General features: G+C 40.9%; 1 long non-coding RNA gene across 2 annotated transcripts in view; it reads right to left on the bottom strand.

Moving 5' to 3' along the window:
- Positions 1-21,321, bottom strand: part of LOC136991546 (uncharacterized) — a 427,115-nt gene that overhangs the window by 321,586 nt on the left and 84,208 nt on the right. For both annotated transcript variants that reach the window (XR_010883648.1, XR_010883647.1), the window contains exon 3: positions 4,132-4,304. This is a non-coding gene — a long non-coding RNA (uncharacterized lncRNA). The remainder of the gene's footprint in view (positions 1-4,131; positions 4,305-21,321) is intronic.

The raw sequence follows: 21,321 nt of genomic DNA, 5'->3' as shown, positions 1-21,321 counted from the left end.
TTGAGCTTTACCACTCCAAGGATGAGGGCGCAATAGGTAAAATCAACCCCAGCCTGCCAAGACTGCATTAGCACTGATACCTGGGAGACTAACAAACACTATGGACCAAACATGAATACTACCCATAATACCACTCTCTTTTAGTTTAGCACCACACATCTGATACATTTTGAAGATGAGTGTTATACAACTTAAAGATGGACATAGCTTTGACCACTGGGCAAATGGCACTTTTTTAAATGAAATGAAGTAACCTATGCACATTCAAACTTTAGGCTACTCCCTGAGGAACTATAACTTGGGCAAGATACTGTCAGGATGACCTACATTTTGGGAGTAGGCCTTGATATCCTGGTCTTCATGGCAGTGAGAGAAACAATGAAAAAAGTCCCTTTCAAAGTCTCAAGCAGCACAAATTTGCAAACAAACTCCAGCAAAACTGCAGCAGAGCAGCAAGATGCCAATGATACCACTGCCTCTTTTCCCTCTCACTGAAGAATTTGATGCAGAGAAAACAAGGGACACAAGCAGCAACGCATGAGGTCCAGGAGTGGGGGCAGGGAGCATGCACAGAGAGATCTCTTCACTGGGGAGAGGTGTATAATCTGCTAACATGTAATAGCAGAGCACACTGAAGTGATACAGCCAAGACTGTCTGGAACAGCATGCTTTCCCCCCCCCCCCCCCAAAGATTATGGATTCTGTGGAAATGCTAATGTTTGTACTAAAGGCCTTCTCAGCAATATTTTGCAGCCTGAGTAGCTCTATATTTTGAATTGTTTAATTAGTGAATGATGTTGGGGATAAGTCCTTCCTAGGGATTATTAGTTAAGACTTTAGAACATGGAGCTTGAAGGCAAGTACTATCTGAGGGAGCAGCAAGACTTCCCCACTTGGTGACCAAACAAGTAATTACACCTAGTGCACAAGCTGCATCAAGTATCAGCTCAGCACTTGCTGGATTCAAAGTCCTGGGCCAGGCAGGGTGCAGATGCATATCCTGAGGCAGTTGCTGGTGTCTTCTTCCATTAGTCCCTTCCACCCAAACCCATGGAGCAGTGACAACCACAGGAAAACAGCACACATCAGTGAGCAAATCTTATAAGCTCTCCCTCCCCCCCACCCCTTAATGACCCCAAAAAGTCAATCTCCATAAAGCTGCTTAACCACTATAATGTGTATGACATGACTAAGATCCAGGCATGTTTTAACTGTAGGGAATGTTATGTTGCTCTAACAGAGAGAGATTCAAATCTGGGGAGAAAGTTCAGATCCAGTCAAGCTCAGAGTTGAGTTTCTTTTGATAACACAACTAACTAATGTAAGAAGAAAAAAAAGAGCACTGTTTTCTCTTACTGCCATCCACCTGCAATAATTTTTCCATTATGGCAGTATAACCTCATGCCAGTTTTGTGAAGAGGGAAGAAAGGGAAAAGACAGAGATGAATCAGTCTGAAACAGAAGGGCGAGCTATTCGAGGTGAGGGGTGTCTAAATAAATGGTTACTTAGTCCTTAGAGATATCTGTAGAGCCGGTGCTGCAGGCCAAGCTGTTTATATCTGTAACATTTCTTAATTATAAGCTTTTTATAAACTATTTACAAGCAGAGCTTCATATTAAAGGGCAAATCTAAACTCCATTACAGGAACAAATGTACTGTTCCAGAAGAGTTTAATACATTATGAATCTGCAGTTTTTCTAAGGCAGCTAGTTTTAATAAAGCCTGTCTTTAAGCACATAAGCACACCACTGGTTTGCTTTTGCTACTGTCAGCTACAACCACTCAACATTGTTTACTCAGTCACTACATACTGTTTGTATGAACAAACTCAGATGCACACACAGGTAGGTCTCTTGAGAAACTATATATATACACACCCCATGTACTGTACAAGAAACAAACCAAAAAGCAGGAGTTAACTAAACTATGCTACTGTAAGGACTGGGCAAGCATGAGTGGTACTCAGCCAAAGACTCCAGTGAAAACACAATGAAGCTCAGCTGGAAACAGACCCAACAAAAAGAAGAAAGTGATTGGGGAAGAAAAATACTCACAGAGCAGCTTGAAAAGAGCACTGAAAACATCAGGGTTCTTCAACAGCAAAACTGTAATAAGAGTCAACACTGGGATTTCATTCAATTCTTTGTTTTCCCAAAACAGAGCTCTGATGGGGGAATGTATGCCTCTGTCCACGCCAAAACACAAGACTATTGCAGGGAAGGTCAGAGAAGGAACTGACAACTGCTCAGCACCTTTGTTTTGCTAAAGTCTTCTTTTAAAGTGCTATAAGCCCATGTAAAACTTTATCCTTCCTTCTTTTGAAATGTGGACCCTTCTTTTGTTACCTGAGCTTCTCTATAGAGATACTGAAAAGTCTGGCCCCAGCCTACTGTTCATCCGCTCCAGCTAAGACAAGTGTCAAGAAAGTTTTTAAACTTCATGGGGAAATTATGTTTCTAAAAAAAAAAAAAAAAAAAAAGATTGATATTAAGCCGTCTTTTTGTCCCTTTTTCTCTCAGTTCTATTCTGCACAGCTTAGAGAGACTCAAACTTATCCCAGACTTTATATCTTCAGCTGTGGCCACTGGTCTCTCTACTCAAATTCCTGAATTTCCTTTCTGATCTATGATGTCATTTCTTATACTACCAGTTCTTCCCAGAAAGCTGCTTCCTTAATAAAGTGAGTAAGGGGAACACCTTTACAGCACTGAAACAAATCACTCAACATAGTTGCTTGGAGTTTTATTCAGGTTTCAGTAACCTTTCAAGAAAGTATCTCATTGCAGACAGCTAGAAGAGAAAACAGAGCTAAGTACTAAAATGCCATCTCATAATACTTGTGGGGATGAGTAGATCTAATGTCCATTAAATTGCAAAGACTTTTCTTAGAAGTTATATTTAAGAAGTCAGAAGACATATAAGAGTATTTTTTGAATTCTTCACAACACCAGAAAATCCCTCTGCGGTACTTACATTAAGGGGAGGGATGCTCAACCAAAAGCAAGTTTATTCAGAGCTGGTTGAAGGCAAGAGCCACTAGCCTTGTTCACATTGAAGTGTACTTTGGTTATAGCTTTACTGAAATAATCAGGGCTACTTGCAAAGGGAGCTTACTCCAAATTAAAATGGGCAGTAAGTTCAGTCCTGAAAATATCTTTGCAAATGCACCATTTTCTGTATGTGCTTGATACCTGTATTTTCATCCATAGAACAAAATAACATAACCAGAAAGATCACCTAGCCTAGAAAGGCTTTCACTTTGGTTTTAAGATATATTTGACAATTTTGATATGTACCCTACCTCAGAAGTGAGCTATTTTCTACACTTTGACTGCTGGACCTAGATCTCTTTGAGAGTTTTAACTACAATAATTTTGTTCTCAACATTTACAACAATGGCTTAAAAAAAAAAAAAAAGCCAACACTGGGATAAGTAGAACACACTTGATTTCCTATTACAGCAAACTGTATCACCTCAAGCACAACACAACAGGACTGAACAACTCAGTTAGTTGAAAAGTTTCAGGTAGCTTATAACACAGAAACAGAAAAGTCCTGTTTGTATTTTAACAACATCATTATTCTTTCAACAGCAGTCGAGTTCAGTCTGGGCATTTAGACAGTGTGGTGAGCTAATTAGGTAGCACAAGCAGTTACACCAGAGATGATGTTCCAGAGTTTAGGATAAAACCCATTAAAACTATCACGCTCTTTCTACACTGTTCATTTAGTTCTGGATGAAGCATTTTGTTTTCCATAGAGCCAGTCATACACCTTTCACAGAAAAAAGGCTTTCAGTTTTTCAGAAGACTATTTCTCCAACAAACTGTCAGGTAGTGCTGTGCGAATCATTCATTTTTCACTTTGGCAGCTGAATGAAAATGTTAAAAGAAAACAAGAAGAAAAAAAACAAAACCCTCAGCTAAGGCTGAACTGTATTTGAATGGGTGTAACTTTTGTCTCGTTGAGCCAACAAAACCAGACTCCAAAAAAAAAAAAAAAGCAAAAAACTTCAACTTCAAAAAAAAAAAAACCAACACAAACCTTTCCACTGATGAAATGAAGGTAGCTTATAAAGAAATGAAAATAGTTTACAATGAAGGCCAAAGGAAATTCAGACTCAGACTTACATGCAAGGGCCCCTTCTCCTTCACAGCCCAGCAAAGGACATTGGCGGAAGCATCAGTGGGGCCGCAGTCCTGCTTTCACCTGAGGAGGTTTCAGCCCATCTCTCATTCTCCTTCATCCATCCTAGGCAGACACCACCTGGCAGAGAGGTTGCTCCCAGTCTCCTTGACTGACACTATTAACAAAAATAGTGTAAAATTATAATTTAAACATTTCCCACAGCAGACACCTGGAAACTAGCTTTCCTACCTGCCTAGCCTTCAGTACACACACAAAAGCCCTTCCACTCTCCTTAACAAGGTGAACTCCTCAGTATTTTATACGAACAAACCCCCCCCCCCCGGAAGAGAGCAAGGCTAAGGAAAACCCCCAGCAGTCCTAAGGGCACAAATGGGCCTTAATGCTCCTAACGGCTCTCTCCTGAGACCCGCCCCCCAACGGCCCTAACGGTCCCTCTCCTGAGACCCGCCCCCCAACGGCCCTAACGGTCCCTCTCCTGCGGCTCCCCCGACCCAGCGCCCCGGGCAGGCTACTGTAAAAACTAACAGATTTTAAATCTCCCACGCTACAGAGATCATATCCAGCGAGCTGCCTCTCTATAATTTGATTAGAAAAGTGTAAAAGGTTGCAGTGGGCAAAGGTTGAGTGTTTGCAAACTGGGAAGGAGGCCGCTTTCAGAGCGAGAGGTAGAAAGGCAGCGTGGAGGCAGCCTTTCTTACGCCTAAGACATAAGAAACTAGGGGCTGACACATGGAGCTTTATGTCTGTGAAGTATTTTCTGAGCCAGCGTAATTATATTTGAAGTTGTAGCATGATATAAACCGCTTTTAAGCCTCATAAAAAGCTTGTGGTGGTCTGCACAACAAATCTCCCTAGTGCTATAAGCCAGGTATTAGTCAAGTAAAAATGTTTTGTTTTAAGCTTTCCCATCAAATACTCAGAAATTTAATCAAAATCACCCACTTTTTTTCCATAGCCATTTTTAGTGTTGAGGACACATCACATGTCATGGCAAAAAAATTGCTGCCACAAATTTCAACCAGTTCTGATTAAGAGCTATTACTCCAGGAACAGGGGCCCCAACAGTGCCGAAAAAATACCTAAATATAGCCACGTGCAATAGTGAAATTTGCTCCTATTACTTCAGACTCCTGGGATCAAGACACCAGGTTAGTCATAAATGCTCTCTGACATTAAGTTTTCCAAAGATACCAAAGCTTTGAGCAGTAAACCATAAATTTATGAACACCAGAAAAACCCAGTAGACAAAACTGAATCTTTAGATCAGCAGAGGCAGTTCCAGTGATATCATTTCATTAGCCCCTTACTACTTTACAACTCAGCAAGCAGTGAGCATCCAAACTAAAGCAGTAACTCCAGATCAGAAAGGATTTTGTAAGGAACTTTGTGAGTAATACAAAAAAACCTACAGACCACACAAAGTTAATACTATGATAAACGGAACCATTCCTCATTTTTTTGTAACCATATGTCCTCTTACAAAATTTCTAACTGAAAGACCAGAGAGAACTTAAACAGCAGCTATCTGAATGGGGAAAGTTCCCCTCTGCAAGGTGAGGCTATCCGATATGTGCAACGTCCTGGTTTGAAATAACGTTGAATCTAGTAACTCCTGGAGGAATCTGAGTCTGTGTGCAAAGCTTTTTTAACAAAAATAACACAGTCAGAGCTGGAAAGCTGGTGGCAGTCTGTGCTATCGCAAGAGGGAACTAGGGCTTGAGTTTGGAGGACAGAAGGATCTGCATCTTTAAAGGCAGGAGCACCTCAGCTCACTAGCCAGCTTACAAAATACCCTGCTAGTCTGTGAAAGGGGACACGGGGTACGTTAGCCCTGTTCTCCAGCTGAAGAAAGTCACTTGACTGGCAAAACCAAAAGGTGAAATGGGCACAGCAAATACAACCACAGAGGCAATAAAAAGCTTTAGAAAGCTAGAAGTTGGTTTTGGAGATAGACCATGCCTTTTGCTGCATGGGTTTAGAAGCACAGCCTAACATCCATTCCCTTTTTGCTTCCTCCTGTGGGCTTTAAATTTGGTGCCACCACCCTGTCTGTCCCCACAATGCATTACTGGTATCAATGAGAGTGCAAAAGGCCAGGAAGCATTTCTGGAAAGGGAAGACTTCTCCGCATCCCTGCCAGCTGAGCAAAGCCTGTGCCCTGGGAGGATTGCGTGCTGGCTTGCACTCACAAAGAGCCCCAGGTACAGCCTGCAGGAGCACCCCAGCGTCCTGCCAAGGGCTGCCCTGTCTCACTCTGGGGAAAAACGTCCGCAGGGCAGACTGGTGGGAGCTCATGCTCAGTGGCATGGCATCCACGTGCACGGATATCTATGCTCTGGAGGAACTGCGCTGCAGACATGGGGAAAGGGAGGACCTGCACTGGCAATAATCTGTTCAAGGTCCCGCTTCACTCTTGCTGCTCCAACCCCAGCCCCCATCTCACCCGACAGCATCCCACTGCTCCCCAGCACCCGCCCCATGTCTTTGAAAGATAGTCACCAAATAAAGATACTATCTGACCAACAGTTAACAACCAGCTTGTTAGTTAATAGCCCGGGGGAATCTGAGGGCGTTTTATGCTCTAATACTCTGTTCATTAACTGTAGTAACAACCAATTTCAAGGTGATTATTGCTATTATAAGCTATGATCAATTTTTTAAACATGTTTCCATTTTTTTCCAACTTAAAGCTGCAGCATTAGAGCAAAGGGAGCAGCTGTGTAGAGAATTAGACTTTTCCCCAGATTAATATCTGATTTTCCATCAAAGAGAATACAGGACACATTCTGTTAGGTTTCTAATTGTTTCTACCATAAACCTCCACCACACTGAAATATGATCTCTCATAATTTTTAGTTTCAACTTCCTATACATAATCCATCTGACTAGATGGTCCTCAGCAAAAGCCGTTAAAGCAATTTGTTTCACTTACGTAGAGGAATAAATCAGTGCTTAATTATCTGTGGTTTATTATTAACAGCACTGGTGAGCTGACCATATGCCATGACTTCATCTTTTCACACAGAAAAATGAGAATATAGTGATTGTTTTTATTATGTCTTTCAACACTCAGACAGAGTTCCAATGAAATGAAGACGGGGAATTTTGCAATGTTACTCAATGATAAATAATAATATTTTACAATTCTTCGTCCTTGCTTTTAGGATTCACCTTTATATGTTCTCTTACTGGAAATACTTACTAGCATCTCTTACAGCAGGAGAAGACATAATTATAACTTTGGCTGTTTCCAGGAGATATATGATACATAGCATAGCACATTTCTTTGTGAGCCTTCAAAAATACTGGCTTCAAAACATGGCATACGTTCAAGTCCAGAATACTTGAGATACAGTATGCATTTAATGTAAAGACCAGAAAGACACACCTTCCTGATTTTTTAGACTTAATTGAGTCCATGCTGCAAACCCTTATGAAGTCAGTACAGCACCAAATAATGCAGGTTTTGATCCTCTGCCAGGGCAGCCTTAAACTCTTTAGTAGACACTGTGGCAAAATAAAACTTTCTTGAAAACATTACGGATTGATGAACTGCTTTGGAAGGAATCCAACTGCCCAGACTTTCTCCACTCCAGACAGACCCAAAATGAACCAAAGATTCTTTCAGATGCAGACCTTTGAACCACGGTGGCAAGTACAGACACAAACCCAATTAAGCAAATAGCAAGTGTTTTACATTTGTCAAAGCAGGAGTGGGGAGCCTTAAAATTCAAAGCCAGCTACAAAATTGTTCCCTCTTTGGAAGAGGAAAAGACTATCCTGAATCCAATATGCTTCTGGGGAAAGGTAGGGTTTGTCACCTTGAGAGCAGTTCTGGGAGGCACGGGCTTCATTTTCCAAGATTTTTAAGCAAAGCTGCCTGTAGGCTATAAGTGTCATTTTCAGAAGTGCTTAGGAAAGGTATTGTGCCCACCAACCAACAGGGTCAAGGAAATTAGCAGGCGCATGTGAAAAATCCAGAGAGGAGTCTCTTTCCCTTTTAGGTATCTATGTAGTCAGTTTTGCTTTAGAGTCAGCCTTTCAGACTGCACCCTCTTTGGTGCCTTCACTCCACGGGTTGTAGGGTCATGATGGGCAGTGGGACGTATCCCACACAGCAGCATAAACAGTGACCTTATTCCTATGCACATTTCATTAGTACATCAGGTCAGAAGCTAAGAGCCTTGACTGTGATTTGCACTGTCAGAAGAGGTTTGCTGACAGCCAAGGAACCTCCACTCTTTGTTGGGTAAGAACAGTGTATCTGTACCATGCCTACCATTAAGAGATCATGAGTGTGACTAGGTGTTTTAGGGGGTCATGACCACTCACATGTTATGTCCTAATCGGAGCACTTACCTGAGTCAAATTCTAGATGAAGGAGAAGATCAAAACTTCGGATAACTCACTGGTTCATTTGTGATGATAGAGAGATGGAGGTTTATTTTGGCATGGAAAAGGGAAGCTTTCTACCTGAAACCTTCTACAAAGAGAGTCCCCTCCATACCCACGAACCTTGGAAATAAATTGGCATGTCCACAAATGGGGGACAAAGCAGTGACCACTCTTACAGCTTCAAGAAAATCAGTTCCTTGCATACACACATCCTCCATCTGGCTCTTCCCTGCACAATCCATTGCACCTTTAAAACAAATCACACCAGAGTACCAACTCCATTGCAAGAGCCAACGTCAAGAGGGACGGGAACCACATCCCTTCTCCTTTAACACCTTCTGCCTTCCTGGCCCACAGCACAGTGAAGATGCTGCATGAGCAAAAATGAGGGGGCTGCTTACTAACACGTTTGCTCTTGTGTCACCAAATAGAGATTCTTAATCTCCCTCTCTTGTTGTGCATTCCATGACTTAATTTCCCACACACTTGGAACTGCACTGAAACCATCTGCTCTTTTCTAACAAGCGGAGGGTAATGGCTTTCATTCGGCCTGAATCAGCACCCAAAGGAGTTGCTCTCCTTGTTAATACAGGTGCGGCAGAAGGGGATACTAGGCCAAACATTCTGACTGTTTTTACAGCTAAGGCTCTTGTTCCTCCAGAGAAATGCTGATTTCCCTTTTCTCTCTCCTCCTCGCAACATCAGGCCCTTGCTCACTCTCAGCTCTCTGACAGCCTCCTCAGAGGGGATGCCACTGAACTTTTTTGGTTGTTTCTAGATCTGAAGCAATCATGTTCGCTTCCCAGATACGATTCTGTGAATGAAACATTCTCTGTCAGGGCAAGAGTGAATGTACCAAGTTTCCTCTTAAACTCTCAGCATGCAGTGCTATATTTTCAAACTACCTGCAGTCGCAAGCTGATTTTAGACCCAGAGGGCTGCAGAGGCAAGTGGCAAAGGGCCATTCCAGCAATGCAATAGGGGCAGGAGATGTACAGGGCACTTATGAGTAAGGCTGATGGTTCGCTACACTCTCCTCCTCATTTTCTGCCACTCCTACATTGCCATGCCGAGATGAGGGACATTTTAGTTCTTCTGTCCTCATCCTTGGGACAACTAATTCAAATCGGTCCACACAGCCAAGAAACCTTGAGCCAGACCTATTAAATCAGTGTCCTAATCAGGATGTAGATGAACGGCCCAGTGCACCAGCATCCATCATCTCTGTACCTCTAGACTGTGGCTGTCTCAAGTCATTCTTCTGAGGCCTCTGTGGAGATTTAAAGAACCATGTGCAACTTGTTTTGTTGCTTTTTCCCCCTTCATGATTGGCTCTGGATAAACTCTCTGCTACCTGGGCAATTCCAGCCTTGTGACAAGGGGAAGAACAAGTTAGCCTTATTTCTGGGTTTCATTTTCAGAGAGAAAGGCAAGAGGCTGCACAACCGCATGGCCTCAGTAGCAACAGGTCAGAATTTGGAGGACACAGGTAATCCATCAATCCTTTTCAGTTTGTTGAAAAGATTTCACCTGAAGAAAGACCTCAGCCTTTGAACAGCACAGTTGGTCCATGGATCTTAAATGGCAAAGTGAATGCAAATGAAATACTGTGCCCCAAGGCATGATCCGATAGGAGGTACTGTAAACATGGTTAGACTGAACAATAAACAGAGGCTAGGTCATCAGGTGGCTTACCTCAAATCACTGCAGGTCCAGGAACACCATCCAATGCCCTGATTCATCAAAGTATTTCAGCACATGTGCAACTTGCAAGTGGCAAGCCATGGTGTCAGTATAAGTGAGATAACAACATCAGTTTAAATGGGATGTCACTTGTAGGGGAAGTTACGCGTGTTCCTAAGTGCTTTGCTGGATCAAGGCCTGAGATGCTTAGCTCTCAGTACCTCTTCTAATCACATTTCCTCTCCACAGAGGCAAAACAAATGAGATATAAAGATAGGATTTGTCTGGGAAGGGGGGGAGGGCCCTACGTTTGGCTCAAGGAGGTATTATCCCTGGTTTCAGCTGCATGTCATTTTCTTTTTTCTTTTTTTTTTAATATCAACTGAATGGATAGGAAAGGATTGTTTCTTCCAAAAATTGTCCACAACCAATTATTGTTTAATAGTTTGCTGATCTTTTAATCATCACATTCATCAGTTGCTGGATCTCATCTCGTATTTTCCATGGCTCTTGGCACCTCTGTGTGGTACTACAGATTAATGGCAGCAGCATGCTGATCTCTAGCTGCCAAGTACTGCTGGCCAGCACCCTAAACTTTTGGGTGGTTCCTCACCCTGGCAGGCAGAACTGTTTCCAGTGTAATCAGGTCAACCATGAGCAAGGGAAAAAGAGAAATGGAGATTGTTAACACATACATGTGTAGCAGTGATATATCAGCACAGAAAGAGTGCCTAGGCCAGTTCCCCAGCTGGTGCAAATCACTGTATCATTAGTGAAGACCACAAGGCTATGTGATTCACGGCAGCCTAAGACCTGGTCTTAATTTTCCTCAGCCCTTGTTTGATGATTTACACTTGTGCTGAGCAAATGACACAGGGTGTCAAATGCTATCAAGCTGACTGATGCTGTGAAACAGGAATAAACACACAAAAAATACAAAGGCAATGAAGAATCAGGCCCTGTGTATTCATTAGTAGCCCTGTTTCCCACAGGACAGGGCTGAAACACTGCTCCACACCTCCCAGTCATGGAAAGAGCTCCTTGTCAACTCTGCTCCTGCTGACAACAAGAGAGCTTGAGTTTGTTTCTCCTTTTTCTTCTCTTCCCCTCACCAACTCCCTTCTCACACTTTTGCCCACAAAAAGATATTTTACAAAGATATCTTACAGATCTTCCTCTAAATGCAATGGGCCAAATCCTGCCCACAGTTCAGGCTTTGCAAGCCCCACGTAATTACAGCTAGTTTGTTTCTCTTCATGGAGAACGCACAGATGTGGAGATGGTCTGTGGCATATCGTTGCAAAGTGTGCCCTGTGGTTTGTGAGAGCATTTGTCAGCCAAAAAGAAAATCATCCCTGGTATTAGGCTAAAAATGCCTTATCTGGTGCAAATCAGCATGATTGCACTGAAGCCAATGACGATGAAGCCATTTACCCCAGATGTATGTAAAATTCAGCTTTTAGAGTCAGGTACCCACTAATTCCTCTCCCATTTCCTACCTATATGCTGGTCCTCTTGCCTGGGGCTTTTTTTCCTCATATAGTAACGCTTGCTGAAAGTGCCTCTGTTCCAGGGCACTCTCTTTGAAATATGCCTTAGCTTCCAAGGGTAATGAACTCTTTTATAATAAACGCCTAGCTATAATGTGAACAATACTTGGCTTCCAGGAACTGCCTTATAATTACACAGCTCGGTATTGCATGTCAGAGGTTTGCTTCATCTTTAATATTTTATGAAGAAATTCAGATTCTGACAGTAAAAGTATTTAACCCAGAGGACCTAGAACCCAGACTATTATTTTGTAAAGTAGCCATCTAGCTACACATTCGTGCACCACCACCATCCCGGGTGCATACTCACACTCTTTGATACTCTCTAAGTAGACACAACCACATGCTGTCCAGATGGAAACCTGGCTGCATCATTACATTATATTGAAATAACCCAATACCACCTGTTTCTGCTGGGGTTTCTGCCAACGTTTTCCCATAAAACATTTATTTTGCTAATATTTTAGTTGGTCACCACAGAAGGACACTTGAAGTTAAAGATTTACCATGTGTGCAGCCACAAGGAAAACCCTTTGAAAAAAAAAGCAACAAAGCTCAAGAATAACTAATGCCTATTGTTTAAAACTCAGATGTTCACCTAGGCACTATGTAATAACAGTCTGCAGGGACTGAAAACCAAACACACTTTTTTGGCAGTGTGCATCAAATAAAATATCTTAACTGTGTTGATACTCACCTCTCATATAATTAAAGAAAAACTTTAATGTGTGGAGTGGGACTAATATACAACACTAATGAAAACATGGGGTTCTTTTTCTTTTTTCATATTAATCTGTGATGTTATAAAACTAACAACCTCCCTCCCTTCTCTTCAGTTACTCAGTAGAAATGGGAGGAGCATTGCAACTCCCAGCCTACATGGGATGCTCAAAATATTTATAAGATACCCTTTAAAACAGTAATAAGATATTTCTGATTTGAAAATTATATTTTTTAGAATCATTTTACTTAAAAAAAAAAAAGCAAGAACCACTTGATTTAGCCAAAACAACATTTGAAAAAAATCTTCCTAGCATGTGCTCACTCAGGCATTTATTTTTCAATGTTGTTTTGTCTGTTTGTACAAAAGTCCAAGCAGTAGCTGAACTTCACACAAAGGCCCTTATCTCTCACACACAACATTTTGTGCAAAGAACAACAATGGTTGTTCATGATCCATTACCCATAGTTTATTTGTTGTGCTTCATTTACTACTATCCCTTTTACAAGTTTCTGTCCTGCAAAGGGAGAAGTAATAATGCCACACAACTGAAATGACAAACAGAATGCCACCAATAACGAGCAGTAAACCACTGATAGGAAGTGTTTCTTAAAATCCAGTAGATTAAACACACATGAATTACTTGGCAAATGGTAGGCATGTCATCAGAAATAAGGATGTGATCCCCCCAAAATTCACAAACAGAACAAACATATACAAACTACTGTGGTAATTCACGTTTACAAACAAGAATTTCTTCCCCTGTAAGAAAGCTACCTTACAAGAGAGAAAAAGAACAAGTTTTAAAAAATAAAACTGTGAAATATTTGTTACAAATTTGGCAGAATATATTTAAGATCTTTTCACTAGCTCCAATTATATGGAGCCAATTTAACTGATAAAAGTTCACTGAAATTTTATTTTTTTAAAGAGTGGATAAAACCAGCTCCAAATTCACTTCCTTGGATTAATTCTAAATTTAGCCCTAGCCAATTTTGGACATGTCTGAGAAACAGATTTTTTTCTCGGTAGTAAAAGAGCAGCACAAAAATTGAAAGAAAAGAAAAAAGGCATCAGCCAGGAGTGTGGCCCCTTCTTGTTTGTTCCTTTTTCCATCTTTTCATCTTTGTTACACAGCCCATTCTCAGTAAAATAACCCATTTATAACCAAAACCCTGGCTGATGGCAAAAATGTAATTTAAATGTTACCTGTTTTTTTAAAAGTCAACTTATAACCTGCAATCATTACAGTAATTGATTAAATATCACAAGCAAAGCGAAGGACCTATTTGACAGCTTCTGTTCATGGTCACATACCTTCCCTGAAGTCAGACAGTTATATAATTAAGCGATCCATTTCTCTGCATATAGGCTATACACAAAAGAAACTGACACACAATGAATCCTACTAAGCTTTTGTTCAACATATGAAATACTGGATAATCACCATTTTTATGAAAGCACTTGACCTTTAAATTGATATCCCCCCCAAAAAGATGGTAATCACTGCTCAAAGAGATATTGAATGGACTGCTGCTAATCCAGAAGATCATTGCCCATTAGTCATTATTAGATTTTTGAATCTAAAGGTGAGCATTTGATTATAACAAAGAGAAAAAGAAAATACTATTTAGGTTGCTATGAATGCTTATTCTTTTCTTTTTGTAAATCACAGTGACAATCAGAGTTATATGACTGACTGTAACATAAGTATCATTTACAAATTTGATCCCTACTCAGAGAGCAGCTTCAAAAGCTCTGAATGACATACAGCAAGATTATCAGTGACAGAGACTTTAAATATTATACATGTTGCCTGTATCACAAGTGTTTTTCTTTAGCAGCTGATGAGTATCATATTCTTTGTACAATACACTTGAAATATATTTCTCTTCCTTTGTTCAGGAGAAATGTATGAAATATGTTTAAATGCAGCAGACAAACTGCACTGCCTTCTAAAAAAAGGACATAAAAAGCTTTCTTTTTCCTTTTATCACATTTTAACTGTTTCTCTGTTTGCTTTTTATAAGGCATCACTAATCATATGCTGCATTCCAGAAATTCAATTTCAACTACGAGGACAATTAGATGGGTAAAAAAATGGTGGCATGATCGGGCTCTGAAGGCAGTGGTTATCGGGTCACGCTCTTCCTGGAGAACAGTGACAAGCGGGGTACCACAGGGGTCTACCCTGGCACTTGCCCTGTTTAACATCTCTATCTGTGATCTGCAGGAGATGATGGAGAGCACTCTCAGCAAGTCTGCAGTGACACCAGACTGTGGGGAGCAGTTGATATGCTCATGGGCAGGGGCAGGGGCTTCCATCCAAAGGGAACCAGATTGACTGGAGGAATCGTCTGACGGGAACCGCATGAAATTCAGCAAGGACAAATGCAAAATCCTGTCCCAGGAAGGACGAGCCCATGGCAACAGTACAGGCTAGGGATGGGCTGGCTCTGTGGAGAAGGCCCTGGGGGCCTAGGCAGGCAGCGAGCTGGGCATGGGCCAGCCATGAGCCCTGGCAGCAACGAGGGCCAGCATAATCCTGGGCTATACTAACATGAGCTTAGCCACTAAGATCAAGGGAAGGGATTATCCCCCTTTACTTGGCACTTGTTAGACCACATCTAGATACTGCATCCAGTTTTGGCTGCCCCTCAATACAAGAAAGACATTAATAAACTGGAGTAAGTTCAGCAGAGGCCATGGAGATGGTTGGGGCTGAAGCACTTGCCTGTGAGAAGAGGCTGTGGGACTGGGGCTTGTTCAGCCTGGAGACAGGACAGCTTCAGGGGTACCCAAAAGCTGCCCTGTAGTACCTACAGGGAGCACATCAAGAAGATGGAGCCAGGCTCTTCACAGTAGGACATGGCAGGAGGGCAAGAGACAACAGACATAAATTGAAACAAGAGAGGTTCGGACTGGCTTTTTCCCTGTGAGGACAGGCAGGCAGTGGAACAGGTTGCCCAGGGAGGTTGGGCAGTCTCCTTCCTTTGAGGTTTTCAAGACCTGGCTGGATAAAGCACTGAACAACCCAGCCTGACCCCATAGCTAACCCTGCTTTGAGTAGGAGTTTGGAGTAGAGACCTCCCGACTTCCCTTCCAACCTGAAATCTCCTATAATCTTGTGATACTAAATGTTATGTTTCTAGTAGCATGTAGCTATCTAGACATAAGCTGCTCTGCAAAGCAGGCTCCCACTGAAATCTGTGGGAGCTCTGCGAGTGTTGAAACCCTCGCAAAATCAAGTGGTGTCTTTTAGCACCTATTGACTGATCTTGCAAACACTTGCTTCCAGAAGGCATGTCTTAAAGAACTCCTAGGTATGACCATCTGAAAGATGTAGATACTCTAAGTGGTGGTTTAAGACCCTAAATGCAACCACCTAAGCCCAAGTTCATCCTAATTACCTAGGTACCTAATTACCTATAGTGAAAGTTTAATTATCCAGGACTTCTCCTATCTCCTCTAATCAACTAACAGAGGTAAGCATTTCCAGAGTGATCCAATGCACTTAAGATAGAAATCATCTTCCGCAAGAGCTGATTTCTCCTCACTCACTTTGTGAGGGACCTAGATAACAAACTGTTCTAGATTATTTCTATCCCAGGGTAGAAGAAGTTACTGAAGTCAGTGATACTGTATAAGGTGGTCTGATGCTAAACCATGATTTTAATCTCTGCCCTTCACAAGAGCTGACAATCCTTACATAAACAAGCTTATTGTTACATTAAGTTAATGAGCAAGATCCAATAAATGATTTAGGTAGAAGTTGTGTGCCTAAAGACAAAATTGTGACTCAGAATCCTCACCAGGTATCTTCCCAATAGACCTGAAAATTTCCCCTCATATCTAAAACTCTGCCTCTGGGTGTGTGTAGGACTTCCTCAATCTGAACAGTTCAGAAATTCTCTGGAAGCTATGGAAACCCCCACCACCATTTTCCTGGACTTGTAATGATAATTTTCTGCATGAAAGGTAATCAATATCTATAGATCCAAAGAGCACCTGGCACCATTGTGCTACAGCTGTTAGAAGTTCACCTTCAGGATAAAACCTAAGGTGAAAGACCTCACCATCATTCAAAAATGATAAATATTTGTTGCATTGCCTCCCTGAAAACTAATCATTATTATGCCTACAACTATTCTGCTTTTGTCTCTCTTGCTCTCTCCTGAGCAGCAGAGCTTTGTCCACTGCCTTGCTCAGGCCCCTAATCTCCTAGGGCTTCTTCCCTACCTCCTCCCTGCCAGTTTCTGTTCGTAACTTTTTGTGTGATGTTTTGATGGAAAATTCCTGCCATATAGACTCTAGACCAACTGATCAAGTGTTTTCTGAGAGACATTTAAAAATAAAGCACTAATCTCATTTCATTTGTGACCCCATCGTACCAAGACCTCCATGATTAAAATTTTGCTTTAGCAAATAATGCCATCGTTTATGAGGGCATAGCCCAAAATGGGTAAGGTTTACCCTCTCTCTTATGAACAAAATACTAGCACCACTATTATTTATTGCTTGCAATACCCAGTGCCTCACTGTGTTAGACTTCACAAACATCAAGGCAGTTTTTGCCCAGAAGAGGAGCAGAAGTTTTCACACGCAGTAGGACATGGAAAGACAATGGAGAGATAGTAGGAGTGTTTTGAACATTTTCAGGGGAAAAAAGGAAGACGGAGAATCTGAAATCTGAATTGTAAACAAAATTTTAATTTATGAACCCTTACAACATAAGATTTCGTATTTCATCTTTTTTTATCCATAACCTTTCTTGTAAGTTTACCTCTGCTTGTTTTTTTCACCCACAGATAGCTCCTGATTAGATCCCACCTGAACACCCTCCAGTCACATGCCTTCTAGCCCATACCCACAGACATAAATTGAGTTACGCACAATGGAAACAAGAAACGCAAGTGTGCAAACAGTCACAGTAACAAGCACTCATTAAACTCTTCTGAGAGAGCAACTCAGATGTTGAACGCACTCACAAACAGTTTTGCTTGAAGAAAATCAGCAGTACTGGGAGATAATGATGATGTTTTAAATGAGAACTGCATATATCTGTGCACATAGCTGGGGATTTTAAAGTTTTTTTTAAGTGCATCTCACTATTGAAATGTAAAACTATATGGCTGTTGCAGGCAGTGATATGAAAATGTAGTCATTTCCTGTTTAGAACCCCAAAGAACTCCTTTACATTTAAAAGCAAAATGAAATCACCTTGCCATGATAATTTATTATTTACACCAGTTTTTCAGATATGTCTATTTGCAGAAAAATAATTTAAACATAGTTTTATTTTGATATTAAAACACTTGTAAAACTTAACTGAGATCATTATGTGGATGGAATGAGATGGAATAAAATCCCAGTCTAAATTCTGATATCATTTTTACTTTGGTTTAAAGCCAGATCTTCTGTGGCAAACATTATCCTGTGTTCACAGAAGGCCTAAATATGGTCCTAATGAGAGGTCTGACAATTTTAAGACAACAGTAAGTTTTACACTCTAGGTGTGTAAGACTTTTTAATTTTCTTCCGAAGCCTAATTCACGATTCCTAAAGAAATTGACTTCAATAAAAGCACTGAGATAGAACTTTTATCACATCCTTCATATCCTAGATACTTGTCTTTGGATGGGATGAATCATTTTTTTGGTGATGCTTTTTCTCTTTACATGAGAGAGAGTCTGAACAACTCGCTTAGACAGCCTACCTCTTAAATAGCTAAGCTGGAGCAATAAATCCTACCCAGAATGAGGAAAAGGTCAAACCCAACTAGCAACCAAAGACGGTAGCAACACCACTATAAACAAATACAGTTTGAAAAAAATATTTACAAATAGGCAACATGACTATACTTTCCTCTTATACAGCCCCTTGGCTTCATCCTTCTCCACAATATCATCCTTATTATATTGCTTTTCTCAGAACTGTACTGGGGATCTTAACAGCAAGAGCCAAACTAAGGAAACATTGAAAAAGAGTGTGTGTGTGTGTGTGTGTGTGTGTGTACAAACATACACACAATCCCATACCAAAAACCTAGCCAATGTCACATCAGGATTAAGAGTACCAAAAGCTACAGTTGCTTCAATGGTAAATAATGCTGATAACGTTAACCCTAGTTCAGTGGCTCTGCTGATAAAAATCATTAGTCAGGCTCCAGCAATCCAGTTCATAGTTCCTTTAAGGTCAACAGCAACAGAGAAACAGAACTAAAAGGCAGAAGACTCTAAACACAGTTTTAAAGGCCTGAAAGAAATAGAAGTGGCAACAGCAGGTCTCTTCTCACCATCAGATTCATCAAAGTTGGCAAAGAGATCCAGCTACAGAAACACAACTTTTACATAACGCATTTGGGAGTGAAAAATGGATGCAGCCCTTCCCATGGGAATGAGTTAAAATAAATCCAGAGGAACCACAGATTTTTATTATTATTATCATTATTTTATAGTGCCTGTAAGAACCAGCAGCTGAGCTAAGTACAGCTTTGCTGAAGTCAGTGTCAGTAAATGAACAAGGGGTAGGTACTGTGGATGCAAGATTCAATATGCCACTTGCAACAGCCAGATGCTCGGGGACACTGGGAAAGGTTAATACAGTAAATGGGAGGCAAAGGACAGTTGAAGGTAGAGAAATACTGTAGGAAGTAGAGCAGGAGACAGAGCAATTACAAGAAATGCTCTGGATACAACATGAAATATTTATCTTTCTGGTTCTTCTCATGTTTCCACATAGTCTCAGTAATCCAGACCGGGACCCTTTGGTGTAGATGCTATTTAGAGCACAGTGATGAAAGCAGCTGATGTAAACTCTCCTGTAGCCTTGAAACACAGTTATCACACATAAGCAGCTAAAATACGTGGCACTTAAAGAGAGGCACAATAGAACAGTTAAAGGCACACTGTAACTGGTCGTGGATTGAAAATCACTTCACGTTAGCTATCTCACAGGGGATAATAATGCAGTAATGTTAATAATAGACCTATTAGGATTTCCTGAGTAGCGATATACAGCTATGCACTGTTCCCTTTCTTCCAGGGCAGTCTTGGCTGAAGAAGGTATTTCCCTGCTACACGTACGGCACCTGTTTATAAATGATGGGAAATGAGCCACACAGGACCTAGTTTGCATGACCTTTTTGAAGTATTTTACAGATAAACTTTTCCAGGGCCTGATCCAGCCTGTAAATGCTAACAGATAGTATGTTATACATGTAACGCTACTAAAAAATATGGGGAAATAGAGGCCCTAAGATGTGTTTATAAATGTATTCTTATAAATTAAAACATGCTATAAATATCTTTGTCCTTTAGCAACAGCTTTGAATAAAGAGGCAAGGCTTCCCCTCACTGAGATTAATACATTTCCATGTGTACAGTTTGGATGCTACTACATACACATTAACAAACATGCTTAAAAGAATCCCATTTTTGATTCCACTAATATTTGCTTTGTATTGGATGGCCAGATTCTTCCCTTAGTTAAGCTGGTGTAACACTGAAGTAACGCAGTCAACTTCAGTGACTACATACTGCTGTCGTTGCTAGTACAAAGCAGGAAACATACAGAGTGAAATGCTGCTCTTCACTCCCCTTTTGGAGAATTTATTGGCTTATTTATTGATGTGCTAGCTATGGGGCCAAGACCATCACGAACGCTTGTATGGAGTCAACACCTTTCTGTAACAGCAGGGTGAATCAGGAAATTCCTGGTTGTTAAACAGCCTACATCCGCAACACCAGACTAAAACAATCTCTCAAGTAAATGTACTCCTTGATCTAAAAACACACATTTCACATCATATGAATCATTGTCTTCACTCTCCAAACACAAACGACTGTGTCCTACACTCATTTACAGTAGCGTTAATCCAAAATAATGCCACCAAGTCAGCTGAGGTACTCCAGATTTACACTGGTGTGAGTGAAAGCATTTGGCACCCAGTACCTATGGCTGTAGACCCTCAGCTGGTGGAGATCATCACAGTTCTTTCAAGTCAAAGCCTCTGAAATTAATGCAGTTATGCTGATTTACACCAGGTGAGGATCTGCCTTGTGGTTTCTGGTTTTAAATTCTCTTCCTGTCAGTTGTCTCATTCCAAAATGGTTTCAATAGACAACTTCTAGCCAGAATTTCCTCTGCTATTTATAGGATTATCTCAAGAGTTTCTACGATAATCCCCATATTTCCATCTTTGTATCAGAGCCTATTCTGAGGTTGTATTACAGCCAAAATATTCACATATCCAGATGACACCATTCCTTCCTCCTCTTTTCCCTTCCCTATTTGGGGGGATTATATGGAGGGGAAATGTCTCTCACGGCCAGATCTTCAGCTGGCATAAATCAGCATAAAATTGACATTAGTGATTTACATCATTTAGCAATACAGAAGAAAAGACAAAAAAGAAAAAAAATAGTTTTTACCAACGCAGTTTAAAATTAGTAACAGTTCTTTATAATAACATATATATATTTAATATAAAGATTATTAAAATGTAACCCATATGTACACCTTTGATGTCTGTTTTACTGGCTCAGCTAGGCATCTTTTCCAGCTTGGAATGACAAAGCTTCTTGCTGTTTTGTTTAATAAAATCCTCAGTGATTCTGCCCCTAAATAATCCATACTTATTCAAGATACTTCACTTCAAGTGTACTTCAAAGACAAACAAAAGGTTTTTCACAAACAAAAACTATTTTGTCAATGTCACACTTCCTTCTCAGCCACCAAAATGTTTAATTCAACCTGTTGAAATAGGTCAGGTTTAAAAGAATTTAAGCATGCTACACAGAAGTGCCACAGGGGATCTACAG

Source organism: Apteryx mantelli, chromosome 3 (assembly GCF_036417845.1).
Source record: "Apteryx mantelli isolate bAptMan1 chromosome 3, bAptMan1.hap1, whole genome shotgun sequence".
In the NCBI taxonomy this organism is placed as follows: Eukaryota; Metazoa; Chordata; class Aves; order Apterygiformes; family Apterygidae; genus Apteryx; species Apteryx mantelli.
Note: the sequence above shows the minus strand (reverse complement) of the source record. Positions and strands in the feature narration are given on the sequence as shown.